At 40.1% G+C, this 19,352-nt stretch overlaps 1 protein-coding gene across 1 annotated transcript in view; it reads left to right on the forward strand.

Annotated features, from left to right (window-relative positions):
* The first annotated feature begins 7,123 nt into the window (after positions 1-7,123).
* Positions 7,124-19,352, forward strand: part of LOC134674715 (tetratricopeptide repeat protein 28) — a 129,179-nt gene continuing 116,950 nt past the window's right edge. Inside the window, exon 1 of the mRNA XM_063532838.1 lies at positions 7,124-7,369. The gene's annotated coding sequence lies outside the window, so the exon portion shown is untranslated. The remainder of the gene's footprint in view (positions 7,370-19,352) is intronic.

Raw genomic sequence — 19,352 nt, forward strand, 5'->3', positions numbered from 1 at the left:
GACGTTTGTCCTACTTAAAAATGCAAGTTGCAGGAAATAATTGCAAATAAACAACGACCTTATGACTCAAGCAATACAGTCCGTTTATCTGTGCGCATTTTATAACCAGATAAGTTGTAGAAGCATTACTAGAACATTAATGCATAACTAGAATAGTGATAGCTTGTGGACGCCGAAGTGACAGTTGCCTAGCAACAAAGAGGCGTTATTGTATTTATTTAAACGTAGCTGTGTTTCTTGTTTCAGCCCACTGCATGCGCATGCCCACTGAGAGCCGTTTTCGTTCAAATATTGAAGACAAAAACGTGTGAAGGTGTTTGATTGAGCGGGAATTTTGTTTCGCTGGTCTAAGTAGCGGAAGCAGTTATAAAGTTGACCCAAAAATTTTTTATTAAGCTATGAGCTTCATCACATATGTTCCTTGAGTAATTCTAAGCATTTCAAGCCTGGGAGGCAATAAGAAATGTGCGTCTACTCGGATTTGTAATGGATTCAAACTTTCAACCCCTTTTTAACCCTGTTAGGGGACGAATTTTACAAAACGCTGAAATTACTTTTCCTGTCTTTTAATAATATCCCCAAATACAAAGATTCAAGTCCCGCGTTCGAAAAATTTTTGGATATCCACACAAACTTTCAACCCCTTTTTCACCACCTTAGGGGATGAATTTTTAAAAACGCTGAAATTAGTTTCCTTGTATTTTAATAATATATCGTTTTACGAAGTTTCAAATTCCTAGCTTAAAATAAAACTTGAACCCCATACAAACTTTCATCTCCTTTTTAACCCCCTTAGGGGTTGAATTTCTCAAAATCGCTTCTTATTTCTTGTACACTTTATAAATGTAATCTAGTGTGCAAATTTCAACTTTCTATCTTTTGTAGTTTCGGCTCCGCGTAGCAAAAATCTCCAACCAAAATTTTCACCTTTTTACGTTTTTCTTGTAAAATTACTCTTCTTCTTCCTCGCGTTATCCCGGCATTTCGCCACGGCTCATGAGAGCCTGGGGTCCGCTTGTCAACTAATCCCATGATTTGACGTAGGCAACTAGTTTTTACGAAAGCGACTGCCATCTGACCTTCCAACCCAGAGGGTAAACTAGGCCTTATTGGGACTAGTCCGGTTTCCTCACGATGTTTTCCTTCACCGAAAAGCGACTGGTAAATATCAAATGATATTTCGTACATAAGTTCCGAAAAACTCATTGGTACGAGCCGGGGTTTGAACCCGCGACCTCCAGATTGCAAGTCGCACGCTCTCACCGCTAGGCCACCAGCGCTTCTTTCTTCTTTCAGCGCTTTTTTCAGTGCTTTTTCTTGTAAAATTACTATGAAACTGAAAAAAACAAATATCAGCAATGAATTCTACGTTTTTGGTTTATACGAAAATGATACCAAACTTGCCCTAGTAGCCACCAGGATCAGAATAGATTTTTTTTAAAGATGACGGGTGGTGGCCGTTTTTGTACCCCACCCTTCCCGACTAGACGCACGCTTCTTTTTGCCTCCCAGGCTAGAAATGCTTAGAATTACTCAAATATCAGATGTAATGAAGCTCATAGCTTAATAAAAAAAAATTGGGTCATGTGTATGGCAGCGTTACATAACTGATTCCAGTAAAGTAGTATATTGATGGATTATTAATGCTCCTCGTTACGGAGCGAAACATGTCGAGCAATCATCGACTTTATACAGAGTGGCTAAAAAACAATTGCATTCCCGTTGCCAGGGAGGTTTTGGGATTACACTGAGCAACTATAGGACCAACCCTGAAACCGAGAAAAAAAAATTAATACTCTTCCTTAGAAAATAGACCAGCCAAAATGTACAGCCAAATTTGTTTTCGCGATTTCAGGGTTGGTCCCATAATAAAAGTTGCTCTGTATAACCCCAAAACCTCCCTGGCAACGAGAATGCAGTTATTTTTTAGCCAACCTATATGGGAAACCCGGAATATTACATTGTATTTATAGGTCATTGCATTTAGCCACTCTGATAAACGTGAGTGACCCGTTTATATAATATATTTAACACGAAGATTTAACATGTCAGTATCTCATGGATTTTTTTATTATAATTTACAAATTAATTTCGAAAGTCAATAACCCGGGTAGAGCTCTAATGTAGCGTCCCTTGTCCAGGTAGGGTAATCTAAAAGACCGCCTCCCGCCGCAGGGTCCAACGGGCTACTTAATTCCGTAATGTTGTGTTGTCGACTGACCGGTTGGCCCAGTTATTCTGTGATTACTTTAAGCACTCTGTATACAACTCTACAATCAGAGGGCCTACCGCGAATCATGTTCAACGTGTTACCTCCCTGCACCCTCCCTGTCAAACTTACGTACGAATTTACAAGTGCGACAGAGAGGCAACACGTCGAATGTGGTTCGCGGTAGGCCAACTGGTACAGTAGGCATCAATAGCAGGTAAATTTTCGCCTGTTTTCATACATATTCCATATTTCTTAACCTAGCGCGAAGGTTGATGATATTGGGCTATTAGTTTCGGAACAAATTTGCCGTAACTTATTTTTAAAATGTGTTTTTTAATTAAAAGACACATTAAGATTGTTTACCTTATTTCTAGTGCTAAAAAACCGGGCAAGTGCGAGTCGGACTCGCGCACGAAGGGTTCCGTACCATAATGCAAAAAAAACAAACAGAAGAAAAGCAAAAAAAAACGGTCACCCATCCAAGTACTGACCACTCCCGACGTTGCTTAACTTTGGTCAAAAATCACGTTTGTTGTATGGGAGCCCCGTTTAAATCTTTACTTTATTCTGTTTTTAGTATTTGTTGTTATAGCGGCAACAGAAATACATCATCTGTGAAAATTTCAACTGTCTAGCTATCACGGTTCGTGAGATACAGCCTGGTGACAGACGGACGGGCGGACGGACGGACAGCGAAGTCTTAGTAATAGGGTCCCGTTTTACCCTTTGGGTACGGAACCCTAAAAATGGTACTAGTTCAGCGGTGTTACTCACGAATAATCACGGCTAGCCAGTCGTATAGTCTAACGCAACTAGTTGCGACCAATAGCGCGCCTAATGCGAACTCATCAACCAATCGCGTTGTAGCGGTGTCACACCGCTGTTCTGGCCCCTGACATGCCTCATTATTATTGTCCGTAAAGCCAGTCCCTAGATATCTATGTCAAATTGTCAATGCAAAAAACTGCCAAATCTTTGGCCGCGCCGAAACTGCATTTTCGGTAGTGTCCGGTCGGACACTGTTCTATTTCTATCGGCTACTATTTTTTATGCTGATTGTTGACTAGTGAAGTATGCATGCTTTAGATAATTACTGTTGATAGACCTTATTTCGTTGCATTAAGGTTCAGGATTCGTCAATGAACAGTGACGACGTGTCTACGATAGTACAGTACAGAAATACCTTTTTTTTCTTCGCTGGGAATGCTCTGGGATATGATGTTCGCCGGCGCGTTGAAGTCCTTACTGCGACTGAGGATAAGCGTACAGTCAGCAGCAGAAGTTGCTAAGCAGGCGAGGTGTTCAAAATGATCTTGACGTTTATTGTTAATCAATCAATCAATCAATCAATTTATTTAATTCAGACCATGTCCATAGTGTTAGTATACATTCCCTTAATATTATGTTAGTACTTAAACCTATACAAAATTATAACAAAATTAATAAATTATAACAACTTATATACTAAGCCTCTGGAGCCCATATGTACATCGTCCCAGTGTTTCCAGAAGGCGCAAGCAGGTGACTCTAACACTAGGCGCAAGAGGCTGTTGGAACTGTCACGCACGCGACGCATCAGAGAGGCAGTTCTGTTGCGTATTATCGCACCGAAGCTGTCAGTGTGCGCCTCCGCGAACATTCCGGACGCGCTGCAAAAACGAGGCAGTCCCAACAGCATCCTGAACCCATTGTTGTACTGGACGCGCAGGGCATTGAGGGCTCTTTTAGTATAATTTGTCCACAGGCTGCACGTGTAAAGGGTCTGGCAAAACGCTTTAAATAGCGTTACTTTGACATTCCGATTACACCGCGCAAACCTGCGAGACAACATATTACAACGCACCGCCAACGCCCTACGCTCCCTCTCTATATCTACGTCATCGTGGAGATTTTCGGTCACCCAGTGTCCGAGATACTTAAAGCGCGTCACCCTTTTAAGAGCGACACCACACAAGCTGACAGGTGGTAGTTCGTCAAAAGCCTTGTTACCTGCTTTAAAAACTAACAGTTCGCTTTTACTTGTGTTGTACCTCAGACCATGAGCGACCGCATAATCTTCACACACCTTTAAGAGTTTCACTAGCGCACTGACTGATGGACACAGCAGCACCATATCATCTGCGTAGCTAATGTTGTTCACCGTGGTGCCACCTATGGAACATCCGATCTTCGTGCCGCTGAGTCCAGCAATCAGCTCATCCATGTACAGATTGAATAAGCGCGGTGAGGTGAGTCCACCCTGCCTCACCCCGCACTCCAACCTGTACACGTCCGAGTGCGCGCCCGCCCATCTCACCTGGTTGGTTTGATGCCCGTACCAGTACCGAAACAGGTTAATCACCTCCCTCGGAGTGCTCGTGCCCTTTTCCATCTTATCCCATAGTATGTCATATGACACCGTATCGAACGCCTTCGACAGGTCCAAAAAGCAGGCAACTACGGGAGTTTTTCCTTCAACATAGTACTTAACGGTATGCTTGAAACAAAGAATGGCGCTCTCTGTTGACAGACCCGGTTTGAAACCAAACTGCGCGTCATGAGTTTGAATGTGCTTCGCCAGTAAGTTATCAAGCAGACCGTCAAGCACCTTGGCCACCGTAGTTGCCAGTGATATTGGTCTATAATTGGAACTATCGGAGGCGTTCCCAGTTTTGTTTTTTGATATTGGGACAACTATCGTTTTCATGAGATCCTCCGGAAGATGACAATGGCTGATACACAAGTTAAATAACAGTTTGAGCACTCGAGGTAAGTGAACACCCGCATGTACCAGGTGCTCTATACTGAGCCCGTCATGCCCCGGGGACTTCCCTCTGGTCATGGACTTAATGATGTGGTCAACCTCCTTATAAGAAAATCTTACTTGTACATCGGCGTGACGACCATCAGTAGAGAACACCTGAGCCATCCGTTCAGGGACCTGTTTTACAGTCTTGAAGGAAGCTCTGAACAGATTAGCGATGTCAACCGGTTCACAGAAGCCGTCTGTTAAGAGAATAAGAGCGTGTCAAGGTAATTTTGAACACCTCGCCCGCTTACCAACTTCTGACTGTACAATGCCAAAATAGTAAGACGATATATTAAACTGTACACGGCGGGAAGAAGTTGCCAACTCGAGACACAAAACTGAAGAAATTTGAACTTTATGTAATTCTAAGCCTATGGCGTGGCGCGTGGCCTATGAAAGCTCCAAACGTAAGGGGTATGATTATTACTGCTTCTGAAAAAAAAAAATCATTCTTAACAGTTCTTAGTTCATGACCGACTATGAAAAATTGATTTAGCTAGATCTTATCTCTGGGAAAACGCGCATTTTTGAGTTTTTATATATTTTCCGAGCAAAGCTCGGTCTCTCAAGATATTTCCGTACACGGCGGGAAGATGAGAACTGACGGGAAAAAATTGAAGAAATTGGAACCTTATGTGATTTTACTTTAAGTTCAAATTTCTTCAATAAAATATTTCGAGTTATCAACTCCTTCCCGCCGTGTAAGGATATTATCTTAAAACAACATTTATATGTTGCTACCTAAATATTTTCGAATCCAGACAGCAAGAATCCCCATCGCGATGGCTCTTTTCTAGCACTGGCTGAATAACCTATCGAAGCTTTAAGCTCTTATTTTCATTGAGGCGTCCGCAAGGCGGCCTTCAAGGTGATAGCGGGTCACATTCCGCCCGGGCGAGCGAGAGGGGAACGCAGCCCGTCCCGTTCTGAAGGCAATATGGCGGGCTACGTGGTATTGCCAGGTTAATGGAGCGTTACCTGGTTTATTGGTAATAAACGGTTAATTCTTTTTTTAGGGTTCTGTATCAAACGTAGTAAACCCTAACTGCCCCAGCAGCTACTATTTACTTAGCCACACTTTTATGTATTCAAACAATAATTATACATATTTTTCCGTGTTCATACAATAAAGTTATGATCAAACAAACCTTTGGCGGTAGGTATTTGAGTCATCATTTATTATGACTGACAGTGTATAATTCTAGTTTAGAAACTTTAAGTGAAATATTTTTAAGAAGCTCGTGGTATTTTTTTTTCATTTAAAGAGAGTTTGACTATAAGTCCTTGTTGTATCGTCATTGTATCTAGGGGCGGGACGGGTGGCGTGAGGGGACGTTCGATTGTAGATTTCATTTGGGTACGGGAACGGCCTTAATGAAATGGTAGGCTGATTAAAACAAAGTAACTTTTTGTAACGTCTGCAATGTATTATGCTAGTTTAAGCATGATAATTATTCTCTTTGGTTTGAGCTGCTGGAAAGATCAGTGGCCTATTTTATAAAGCTACAAGTTACAATTTACAAGCGGAAGTCTCGTTCTAACACATAGGGTTAGAAAGAGACTTCCGCTTGTAAATTGTAACTTGTAGCTTTATAAAATAGGCCACAGATTGTTTTTCACACTTAGCAGCCCTTGTAACTATAAAATTTCATCAAGTTAAAAAATCAAGAGAACATTGAATGAGAGACTGATACCTACCGAAGTAGTTACTCCTACCTAATCTAAGAGACATAAAATCAAATGAGAGATCATTTGAGTATCAGGTCCAATCACTATAATTTATAAACTTACTTTTAAGTTGATTTCAGAACGTAGAACTAAATAAAATACCAATTCAAACTCTTTTAAACACTCCTAGAGTTAGAACAAGATATGTCTTCAGCGATTTTGATAGCCCAGACTGTGCAAGTGTTATTTTAAACATCGATCTTCTATGAAATTATGACGTATAAATAACACTTGCACAGTCTCTGGTATTAAAATCGTTGCTGAATTATCTTGGTCTCACTCTAGGAGTGTTTAAAATAATAGCAACTGGTGTCAGGCTCTGCTTTCGGGAAATCTTCCCCAACGTGGCAACACCGCTAGCCGGCAGTCAGTCAGTCCACTCGAGACGGCGCGCGCACGCGCAGCCTCCGACGACGCGTTCCAAAATCAAATTTAAAAACCCAACGATCAACAAACTAAAAACCTACCTTCATTTATTCTACGTACAGTGTCCCAAACAAGTGTGAATGCAAATTGTTGTTAAAATGCGAGTGTCAACGAAAATATGCCAGTGTATATGTAAAGTGTACGATTGATATTTTTTGTTTGTCTGCGTGTAATAACCGTGTCCGCGATGGGTTTATAATTGGTCTAAATCTATGGTAAGATAGCTTTAAGCTTGGTAAACTACAGTTACATTGCATGTCTGCTTTCATAAGTAGTTATGTTCTCGTATAAGATGCAACTAGTGTGGGGAAATCGTAGGCAGTTTCCTATGATTTCTCTACTCTATCTATTTGTGATACTGATACGATATAGTAAAGGTAAGTATCACAAATATCACAAAATATATTGGGAAAACCTGTAGTATTACTGAATCGCAATTAAAAAGGGATTGAGATAGCTGTCAATCCATATTGATTTTGACGTAAGTGTATGGAAATCTGTTATTTCCAATCCCTTTCTGATCGCGGCATGATAATACTAACCGCTTACCGACATCAAATACCTAGTTAGTAGTATTGCTTCCCTAGGTATAAAGTTTAATCTGTATCACCTAAGCACATAATAATGTATAGTTCTAAAAACGAATTCAACATCATGAAAATAAATTGACATCGAATTCACCAAAATTGGCTTAGTAGTTTTGGCTCTACGGTGGAATACAGGACACAAACACACCCATACACACATACATACATACATAGACTGCTAAAATCGGGTAAAAACAGTTTATACCCACCACCATACATAATATGTATACAACATACTCCACATCTGGCGTCTTTCGAGCGTCGGCGTCTACAATTCTATGGCCGACGTCGACGCAACGTCGACGCGGCGTCGACGCAACTGCGCAGCGACGTCATTTTCCATAGCGCTCGACCGACGCCGACACTCGAAAGACGCCAGATGTCCCCGGGCCCTAAATTACTGATTATGATACGGTTTTCTGAACTATAACTTAACTGTCAAAGATTCTATCGATATCTGACACAACTCTCCAAATAATATTTATTTAAATTGTGTGTTCTTTTTAGGGTTCCGTACCCGAAGGGTAAAGACAGGGCCCTATTACTAAGACTCCTCTGTCCGTCTGTCTGTCACCAGGCTGTATCTCATGAACCGTGATAGCTAGACAGTTGAATTTTTTACAGATGATGTATTTCTGTTGCCGCTATAACAACAAATACTAAAAACAGAACAATATAAAGATTTAAGCGGGGCTCCCATACAACAAACGTGATTTGTGTACCTTTTTTGCGTAATGGTACGGAAACCTTCGTGCGCGAGTCCGACTCGCACTTCTTTTAAAAAAAAATTTATGAAATCTCAAAATACAAATTTTGAAATATCTCACGTAAAATTAGGGGCGGGGAAGGGGGTTGAGGAAAATTTCACGACATCTCACAAGAGGGTGCGTACTTACTACATAATTAATGGACGCCTCTTTACTATATCCACGTAGTAGTAGAACTAGTAGGTATCATTGACGTAGGCAGGTATAGGCACAGAATAAATAATAGTACTACTAGGGTTGCCAACCGTACTATATTATATAGTATTGTACTATATTTTGGCTCTCTGTACTATATACTTTTGGAAAAATATATAGTACGCTAAAATACTATACGAGTATTTCCGATTAAACGTATATTACACTCATGTTTAGTATTTTATCTAAAAGTACTATATTTTTTTTAAATGTACCTTATTTTTGATGCCTTATTCTGGGAAATACTATATTCCACCAAAAAAAAGTTGGCAACCCTAAGTACTACCGTATACAGAAAGGCTATTTAGGGTTGTCAAAATTCAAGTGATTATCTTATCTGTGGTCGTGCACGCAAAAGGAAGTCAAGTGGTGCCAACCCTAATAATTGCTCGGAGCAATTGCTGAGCCGAGCGGAGCCGAGTTTGGCCGAAGTCAGGAGTTTCGCACCCCTGGTAGAACTAGTAGGTATCATTTACGTAGGTAGGTATAGGTACGTAGGTAGATATCTAGATATATCAAGTTGTAGTATAATTTGTAGTATGAACGGGGCGAGTCTCGTAAATCTGAAGTGACGAAGGAAAGCGCTAGCGGTCTAGAAAGTTGTTTCGCTATATATCTAATTATTATCTAACGCGGCCCATCCAGTCGTACAGTCGCCATCAGATAATATCTGATGGCGACTGTACGACTGGATGGGCCGCGGGCGGCCGATATATTATATCGGAGCGGCCAAGGTGTTCACAATATCTGAACACGCACTCTAACGCCTTGACAATAGTGGCGTGCTCAGATATTTGTGAACACCTTGGCCGCTCCGATATATCTGATGGCGACTGTAAGTTATAATAAGGTGTTCACTGTATTCTAGAATGTATAATAATTTAACTTCTGTAAACACTGATACATCGCCGTCTTTTAACCTGCACTATAACCGCGAAAATCGAGTTCGCAAATTGCGGTCATCTTTCTCTGTCACTCTTATTACGCCTTCATTGGAGTTAAAGAGAAAGATCCCCGCAATTTGCGAATTTCGGTATTCGCGGTAAGCCCCCTGTCGTTTAAATGTGGTGGTCAAAAATCGTGGGTTCAATCTTCAATCAATCCTGAATTTGGAAAAAAAAGCTAAATATTCGGTCAGGATTTCGGGATCTTTATCATACAGAGTCTTAAGGGGTTAGGCACTTTGTAAAGCAATTTTGACAGATCGTCGTTATCGTCGGCAATATCACAAGTCATCATTTCAATTAGTCGAATAGCGTCCGAGGAATGCATGAAACCAATAATAATGTAGAGCTTCGCGCTTTGGTATAAAAGACATAAACGCGTGTCACTCGTTGCAAAGTTTTTAATAGGGGGTATTAAGTACTGCAATGTTCTGCCGCCAGAGTGCAGCACTAAGTTAGCTAGTAAACCATAGAGTTACTTATACATACTGTGCCTTAAACTGAGATAACACATTTATTACGTTAAATAATACAATTTTAAACGTATTTAAAAAACAGTTGTGCGGTAGAAAGAAGAGAAATCTAATCTTCAAGGATGGGTATTCCACAGCCGTCTTCAGATCCAAATCTTTCTATCCTTCTTCTCGTTCCTCTAATTCTTAGAGAGACCGCTCTTATCATTGATATTTGTATTTTGACTTTGATCCAGTTGAAGGAACCCTATATAATAAGAGCTACGGTGCCAAGAAAGTTTGTATGAAATTCGAGCAAGGAGAACCACCTTATTTTTTGACAAGTTTTCACAGACAATAAAATATAACATTGATGCATCAAGGCGGTTAACAAGGGCCTACCGGGAGTTGTGGTAGTGGCGCCCCCTACGCAGTTTCGCGTAATATTCCCTAACTTATTGGCATTGGTATTCGGTTGACGAACGCTGTGTACAGCGCCACGGTCTATAGAAATGTCGTTATCTTCCTATGCATACACACATCATCATCGAAGTAAATAATCTGATTACAATAGAAAATCATCATCATCATCATCTCAACCATAAGGCGTCCACTGCTGAACATAGGCCTCCCCCATGGACCTCCATAAGTACCGGTTGGAAACGACCCGCATCCAGCGTCTTCCGGCGACCGTAACAAGGTCGTCTGTCCATCTTGTGGGTGGACGTCCTACGCTGCGCTTGCTAGTCCGTGGTTCTCCACTCGAGCACTTTTCGACCCCATCGGCCATCTTCTCTGCGCGCAATGTGGCCTGCCCATTGCCACTTCAGCGTGCTAATCCGGTGGGCTATGTCGGTGACTTTAGTTCGTTTACGGATCTCCTCATTTCGATCACGCAGAGAAACTATATTTTAAAAATAATAGAAAATATATTTTAAATAATCTGATTACAATAGAAAATATATTTTAAACTAGTGACCCGCCCCGGCTTTGCACGGGTTAACAAATTATACACCTAAACCATGCTCAAGAATCACTCTATTGATAGGTGAAAACCGTATGAAAATCCGTTCAGTAGTTTTTGAGATTATCTTGAACAAACATACAAACAGATGCGGCGGGGGACTTTGTTTTATAAGGTGTAGTAATACCAATTTAGGGCCCGATTCGGATTATGAAATAGACGTCTATTAGACATCACCAAGATACGATAACGATATGTTTAAGATCTAACCTGTCAAATTTGATATTTGCGCGATTCTGGAGATACTCTTGAACGATTTCCACAGGATATGACTTAGAGATCTAATTCATATCTAATATATATATATCTTACTCTATCTAACGTAAAAGTGACATTGGTGTGCATTGGTTGTCCGAATTGCGCTGCAAAAGAGAACTAGTTGATATCTAACTATAACGTATCTAGAATGGATCTAGTACGTGTCGTCTCTTGTGAATATCTTGAAGTTCGAATACGGCATTTAGTAGCCTGCCTCCCAAAAGCCGCTGACGTGACGTCCCTTAAACTGCCTGCTCAACGTTGGCAGGGGTGCGAAACTCCTCCCTTCGGGCAAACTCGGCTCTGTTCGGCTCATCATTGCTCCGAGCAATTATTAGGGTTGACACCACTTGACTTCCTTTTGCGTGCACAACCACAGATAAGATAACCACTTAAATTTTGACAACCCTAAATAGCTGATAGGGATAGTGCCATATATTAGAATTAGCGCGATTAGCACGTATTAGGATTAACACATTGGGTTGACACAACTTGACGTCCCTTTGCGTGCCCGACCACAGATAAGATAATAGCTTGAATTTTGACAACCCTAAGTAGCAGAATGGGGTAGTGAAATGGACAGCATGTATTTGACCATATATTTGAAAGGTACAGTCAAACTTCGGTTTGGTAGGAAGTTTCCTTTCAGTACGGTAGTAGAATTATTTAATGTGTGGTATCGTGCGTATAATCGTATAGTCACATTCCTGGAGTAGCCCGGCAAGTAGCGCGTGGTGCCCGCGGGCTGCGCACGCGACTCCACCGTCTTTTGTTACCGGGGCAACGTGAACTGACATACAAGTGGCCGGATTTGTATGAAATTAACTACAATGTAAACTTACTATGTAGGTATATCGAAACTCCAGAAAGAAAGTATATAACACACATAGGTAAAGCCTGTCCAGTAATAATATACCCAACTAGCAAATCTATGTGCTATAAAAGTTGAGAGCACGTTTTTATTTTCGCTTTTTGGTGCTATAAACGGTGTAAAAACAGTCGAATAAAAGTCCTGTAAGCGTTTACTCAACGCGAAAAGGCGCACTTATACAGACTAAAAGTGTTTTAAAAATGGAGTAAGCGCTGCATAAGAAGCAAATCGATGCTGTAAGAGTTGAGTAAAAGTTGATATAAAGCGCTTCTAGTGTTTTAATAGCAACGATAGTGCTTTTATTCGATTATTTGTTCTATAAACATTATCAATTTGCTATTACTCAGTGAAAGTGTTCTATAAAAGCAACCGCACTGCTTTTTCTCAGCAAAAATGTTTCGTAAAAGTAGCCGAATTGCTTTTACTCGGCATTTTGAATGTGTAAGAGTGCAGTAAATGCTTTTATTCAACAAATATGTGCTAAAAACGATCTCAGGTAAGCGATTATATTTCAATTATTTGATTAAGTTTGAGGCCTAATCGTCTTCAAGTGTCTAATAAAACAAAAAGGTACTTAAGTATTTTTTTACTGCTGTCATCCATGACATTTATTTTTACCGTGATTGTGTACATAAGTTTTTACTGTCTGTAAGTACACGTAATACAGTAAAACCTAGCGCGAAAAATACTTTATTGATAAAACCAAAGGCACTGGTTCATATATATTCATGGGCCGCCTATTTTCTTAAATTTCAATAAAAAAATATTAATTAAAATAAGTAAAAATTTGCTTACACGATCTAGTTTCTGTTATATCTCATTAATTCGACTATAAGTCGAGTAACTGCGTTTACTGCTACACTTATAGCACATGTTGTCGCCATGTTTATGGATTTATAGTCCGGTGGCCGACTGCATGAAACCCTACCTGATAAAAAAATAGAATAATCCTACTCTGTGGGGGTAGCTGACTTTTAGCAGCTTCAACTGCTCTTGGTCGGCCGTGGCTTAATTAGCAAATTTTGCGCAAATGGCAAAAAAGTGGTACAAATATTCATCAAAAAAACAAAAGTGGTCAGCTACATCCTGTGTTGGCAGGTTCCTGTGTCCGACCGAATTTGTGGTACCACGTGAGCTACAATTTACTTCATCGAAAAATAGAATGTCACTTGTATGGTAGGATTGCTGCCATTCACATTTTTTTTAATGCGGACGGACTGCAAAAGCTATCAGGCTAAGGTGAGGCCGACCAAGACATACGTCAACAAATTTAATGTAGGTATTACAATCAGTTTTTTTCATTCTATTTTTCGATGAGGTAAATTGTAGTTGTCACGTGGTACCACAAATTCGGTCGAACACAGGAACCTGCCAACACAGGATGTAGCTGACCACTTTTGTTTTGCTGTCCTCAAAGGCAGCTATCCTACCCTGCAAGTTTCATTCTATTATACGATGGGGTTTTTTTTTGATGAATTTTTGTGCCACTATTTTGCCATTTACGCAAAATTTGCGAAATTAAGCCGCGGCCGACCAAGAGCAGTTGATGCTACTAAAAGTCAGCTACCCCTACAGAGTAGGATTTTCTATTTTTTTATCAGGTAGGGTTTCATGCAGTTGGCCACCGGACTATATTGAAACGTACAACATGGCTGACTTGTGCTGTTAATGTAGTTCAAAACTCTTTAAAAGTACTCTAAGCTGAATACATTTTGAATAAAACCTGTAAATACACTTAAGCTCCTATAACAGCGGTTTGAGCCCCACTACCCGAATTATGATATAAGCGCGCTGTTACAGCAGCATTGTTGCCAAATGGTTATTGGATTGCTTTTAATAGGCTTTTATAGCAACAGAGAAGAGAGTTGAGTAACAGTTGTATTAAAGCGCCTTATTCAGACAATTAGCTATTCTATAGCTGTTATATGATTTTAATAGAACAATTATGCTGAATAAAAGTGATGTAGTAGCGCTAATTCAGCATTTATTAAAAGGTGGAATAAAAGTGCTAAAAGATAGTGCTATAAACGTTTATACGACATGATTATAGCACTAATTAGCGAAAATTGCTAAATAGTCGAGTTAACCGCTATTATACGATATATTGGTGTTTCAACAACCGTAACTCGGCTGTTATACGATTACAGGCTGAGTAAATTAATTCTTATACGACTATTTTGCTAGTTGGGTATAGTCGCACCAAACAAAGTCTGAAGCGGATTTGATAGCCCACGCAGTGTAAAGGATGACTCACGCTAGACCGGGCCGTGTCCGGGCCGGAGCTTCCGGAGCGTCGTTTTCTATGGAGAGCATGAAATTCATCGTAGCTTAGCTTAGACATTTAGAGTTAGAAGCTTGGCTCTACAACAGATCTGATATAGTCGAGAGTGCAGCACTACAGACTCAGTAAATTCATCTTAGCTTAGCTTAGGCTTGTAGAGTTAGAAGTTTGGCTCTACAACAGATCTGATATAGTCGAGAGTGCAGCACTACAGACTCAGTAAATTCATCTTAGCTTAGCTTAGGCTTGTAGAGTTAGAAGTTTGGCTCTACAACAGATCTGATATAGTCGAGAGTGCAGCACTACAGACTCAGTAAATTCATCTTAGCTTAGCTTAGGCTTGTAGAGTTAGAAGTTTGGCTCTACAACAGATCTGATATAGTCGCATCAATAAAGGTCTGCAGCGGATTTGATAGCCCGCGCAGTGTAAGTGTTATGTATACGTCATAATTTCACTTGCACTGCGTGGGCTACCAAAATCGCTGCAGACTTTTTACGGTCAGATTATATGAGCCCACCAAAAACATTTTCATGTAAAATGTTGCCAAGACGAACCCATAAGGCTCGCACTGTCAAAAAGTTAGAGTTAGACCGTAAAAAGTCTGCAGCGATTTTGATAGCCTACGCAGTGCAAGCGTCATTTTAAACGTCAAACTTCTATGAAATTATGACGTATAAATAACACTTACACTGCGCGGGTTATCAAATCCGCTGCAGACTTTTATTGGGGCGACTATATCAGATCTGTTGTAGAGCCAAGCTTCTAACTCTACAAGCCTACGCTAAGCTACGATGAATTTACTGAGTCGGTAGTGCTGCACTCTGGCGGCAGAACATTGCAGTAATATCCCCTATTAATAGATCTAGAAACGATATAGATTAGATATGTCAGTGTCAAATGTGACGTTTCTTCAAACAAAAAATACTAAAATTTTGGACCATTGGAATAATTTTACGATATATACAGACCGTAAAAAGTCTGCAGCGATTTTGATAGCCCACGCAGTGCAAGTGTCATTTTAAACGTCAAACTTCTATGAAATTATGACGTATATATAACATTTACGCTGCGTGGGCTATCAAATCCGCTGCAGACTTTTATTGGTGCGACTATAGTAACTAACATTAGTCAACATACTGAGTTTAAGTTTTCCAATTCCATTTTATTCTTCAAAAATTACTAAGAATGGCCATCAACATCGCAAACATGAATAGATCGTGCAGAATAGAGCCCCCGGTCACGCGCACGCGCAGGCTGTTCTTTTCAGTCTTTGTAGCGGTCAATCCGTCGTGACTGTGTGTCGTGAATGTATAAAGGGCTTTCCAGACGTTCATAGAAGGCTTTTAAGACTGCCTTTCCACAGGCGGAGATGAGTGCAGGAATCAACCAGTCCCATTGGTTCCTGTGGATTACAACACTCCCGCTACTTAGTGGAAATGCAGCCTAATGGAACTCAATTATTTTTCCCCGCCCATTAAAAAAACCCGGATACATTTCCAATTTTCCACCAAACATAACGAAGAACAAAACAGACAAGACATTCATCTAATCTGAAATATACAAGTTATTAACTCACTTATTCCGTTTCAAAACTTTGTTGGTAGACACACACGGATGATAGAGTTAAGGATGACTCGCTAGACCGGGCCGTGGCCGGGCCGGAGCTTCCGGAGCGTCGTTTTCTATGGAGAGCATCACGTGATCACCGGGGCTCGGGCGTGGCACGATGCGGGCCCGGTCGGGTCACGTCCCGGAGCCTACTGACAACCCGGAGACTCAATTTTTCTCTTCGGGTGGTATTCTACTATTTAAGATCTTTGTCCAATTCGCATTGCGTCTCACTCTCTCATTAAGCAAAATGTGAGACGCAAATACACATTGGACCAAGATTGGACAGATGGAATACCACCCTTCACAATATACGGCTGCGTCGGAATATATTTTCCAAAATAAGAAGGTTGCAAAACGTCATAAATTTGTTTGTTAAATATGATGATATAGCTAATACGTTCGTGGAGTCGGTTGCACCAAACTGTTCGTATCGTTAAAGAGTTCGCTAAATTTTTATGCATGGAAAGTTTCATCAGAGGCGCGCCGGCTGACGTTGATCAGACTATCAAATGTGGTTGGTTGGTGCAACTAGCACTTAGACCAAGACAATTCTGCGACGATTTTGATAGCACACGTTGCATACTTGTCTTGGTCTAATTCTAACTTATACTCGCAATTTAAAAAATTATTCAAATCTTATATCGAGTCCCATAAACTAGATAACATCTTCAACTAAGTAGTTTTCGTCAAGTTGAAAAATTCCATCCCATTTCACCTTTTTAATACCGTACAACCTACTTCGCCTTAAATTATTTTGATGACTTGAAACACGCCACTTGCCGTGCACATAAACACATTCAGTCAGTTAGGATTTGAACCACCTGGCTACTGTTTAAGAGAATAGCTCCAAGGCATAGGGTCAGCTGGCCGGCATTGAAACAATGTAAAGTTAGACCGTAAAAGTCTGCAGCGATTTTGATAGCCCACATAGTGCACGTGTCATTTTAAACGTCAAACTTCTATGAAATTATGACGTATAAATAACACTTACACTGCGTGGGCTATCAAATCCGCTGCAGACTTTTATTGGTGCGACTATAATAACAATCACGGAGTGTGATGTTACTATAGAACAACTTGATTCCTGACCAACTGTGAAACTTTGTTATTTTTACTACATTAAATAAATAAATAATATAGGACAATTTAACACAGACATTACAAACATTAACACATACATACACATACATTTACATTATATTAATTACATTAAGTTAAAAAAGTAAAATTATTATGACACCGTGAAAACGTTCTCAAGTGGGTCACAAATTTTTTTGTTCGATGGTACACGATGAAACTTTGTGATATCTCTGAAACTCGTCGTTTTAAGAAAAACCCGAATATACATATGGTAAGTACTCAAACGCGCTTCAATATTTTATACACGTGTTTCAAATGTTAAAAGTAAATGGAAACAGTGATATAAAGCTCACTTTAAAAATATGTAAATAATACAGGAAGGCTAAAAGGAAAGCTGTAATATAAAATGCCATATGATAACTAACTAAATTGTTTATCTTGATTCAAAATATCGTAACTTGAAAAATGACGGAGATAGAAAGGTTTAAAATGCGGGTGTTTCACTGACAGACATGTTACCCTGCGTGTTTTTGTAACACTAATTTATCTTCCTCAAAAATGTAAACAGAACCTTATTCGGTTGGAATAAGGAGGATAATTTCAACGGTCTTTTTTGGTTAGAAGAAGCGAAGCAAATTACAGTACCCATTGTACAGTCAGCAGCAGAAGTTGCTAAGCGGGCGTGGTGTTCAAAATTACCTTAACACGGTCTTATTCTCTTAACAATAAAGTCGCGTCAAGATCATTTTGAACACCTTGCCCGCTTAGCAACTTCTGCTGCTGACTGTACATGCCGCTAGGTATCGTTTAAAATTATTGATGGCATTCTTGTCTTTTATGAATTTTTGTCTATATGTTTATAATATAGGAGTTTGGAGTTAAGATGAACCCTTAGGTGAAATTTTTGTTATGTGTGCCAGGAACGCAGTGTTCTGTAGCCGTACCATGAGTTGACACTTGACGTTTACGTTATGGCTCCTCTACACGATGGGCCTACGCCGGCCACTCCAAGGGACGCATTTATGCGTTAGAGGGAGCAAGTGATATTGCTATCTCATTCTACTGCATGGCTGCGTCCCTTGGAGAGGCCGGCGTTGGCCCATCGTGTAGAGGAGCCATTAGCGACTGCGTAAGCTCGATCGCAGTCCATCCCGCTCGCACAGGAGGGAAATACGATCGAGTTCACGCAGACGCTAATGTAAATGTCAAACGCGAACTCGTGGTAGCGGTGCAGATGGGCATTATCACTTAAAAGTGTACCATTTACTTTTTTCGAAAATCCATGAACTTTTGGGTTATTCCTAACTCAGAATCACGACTATCCTCGTGGGACTATCAATTTATAAAGAAAAAAAATGTGTCCCAATAAAGTGTCAGCTTTATATCGCATAAATGTTAATATATTTTTCCTTTTTTATTGTGGGACGTACAATTTATAGTGTATCGCATTTTCGCATACATTTTGTATGGACCGTTACAAAACTTACACTCAAAATTTGTATGAAAAACTGAGGACACTTTTTATCTTTGTCTCATTCAAAAGCACTGTAGTTCGTGATTCTGAGTTAATATAACCCAAAAGTTGATAGTTGTTCGAAAAAAGTAAATGGTACATTTTTTTCTGAAAACCCCCAAATTGGTACAGTCAACTGTAAAAATATGGGTGCACAAATCATCTTAAAAATATGTAGTACTCGTAGTAGTAGTAGTAGTAATCACTTTATTGTACACAACACAGGTTTACAAAAATAAATAAATTACAGTAATGGAAGTACAAAGGCGATGTCCCATAGCTCTTATGTCAGTGAATTAAGAACTATGGGACATATTTATGAACAAGTTGGCTGCACCCATATTTTTACACTTGACTGTCCATCATGTCAAAGTCATAAAGAACAAAATATTGCAGCTATGATTACAGCCACTCTGAAGTCTGGGCTACGATATAACCGCGAAAATCGAAGTTCGCAAATTGCGGGCATCTTTCTCTGTCACTCTTATTACGCCTTCATTGGAGTGTAAGAGAAAGATCCCCGCAATTTGCGAATCTCGGTTTTCGCGGTAGCCCCTCTGAACTGCGTCGTAAATGTCAGATGAATGCTTACGTATTTATGGTGGCGGCGGGAA

This window comes from Cydia fagiglandana, chromosome 20, assembly GCF_963556715.1.
Source record: "Cydia fagiglandana chromosome 20, ilCydFagi1.1, whole genome shotgun sequence".
NCBI classification, from domain to species: domain Eukaryota; kingdom Metazoa; phylum Arthropoda; class Insecta; order Lepidoptera; family Tortricidae; genus Cydia; species Cydia fagiglandana.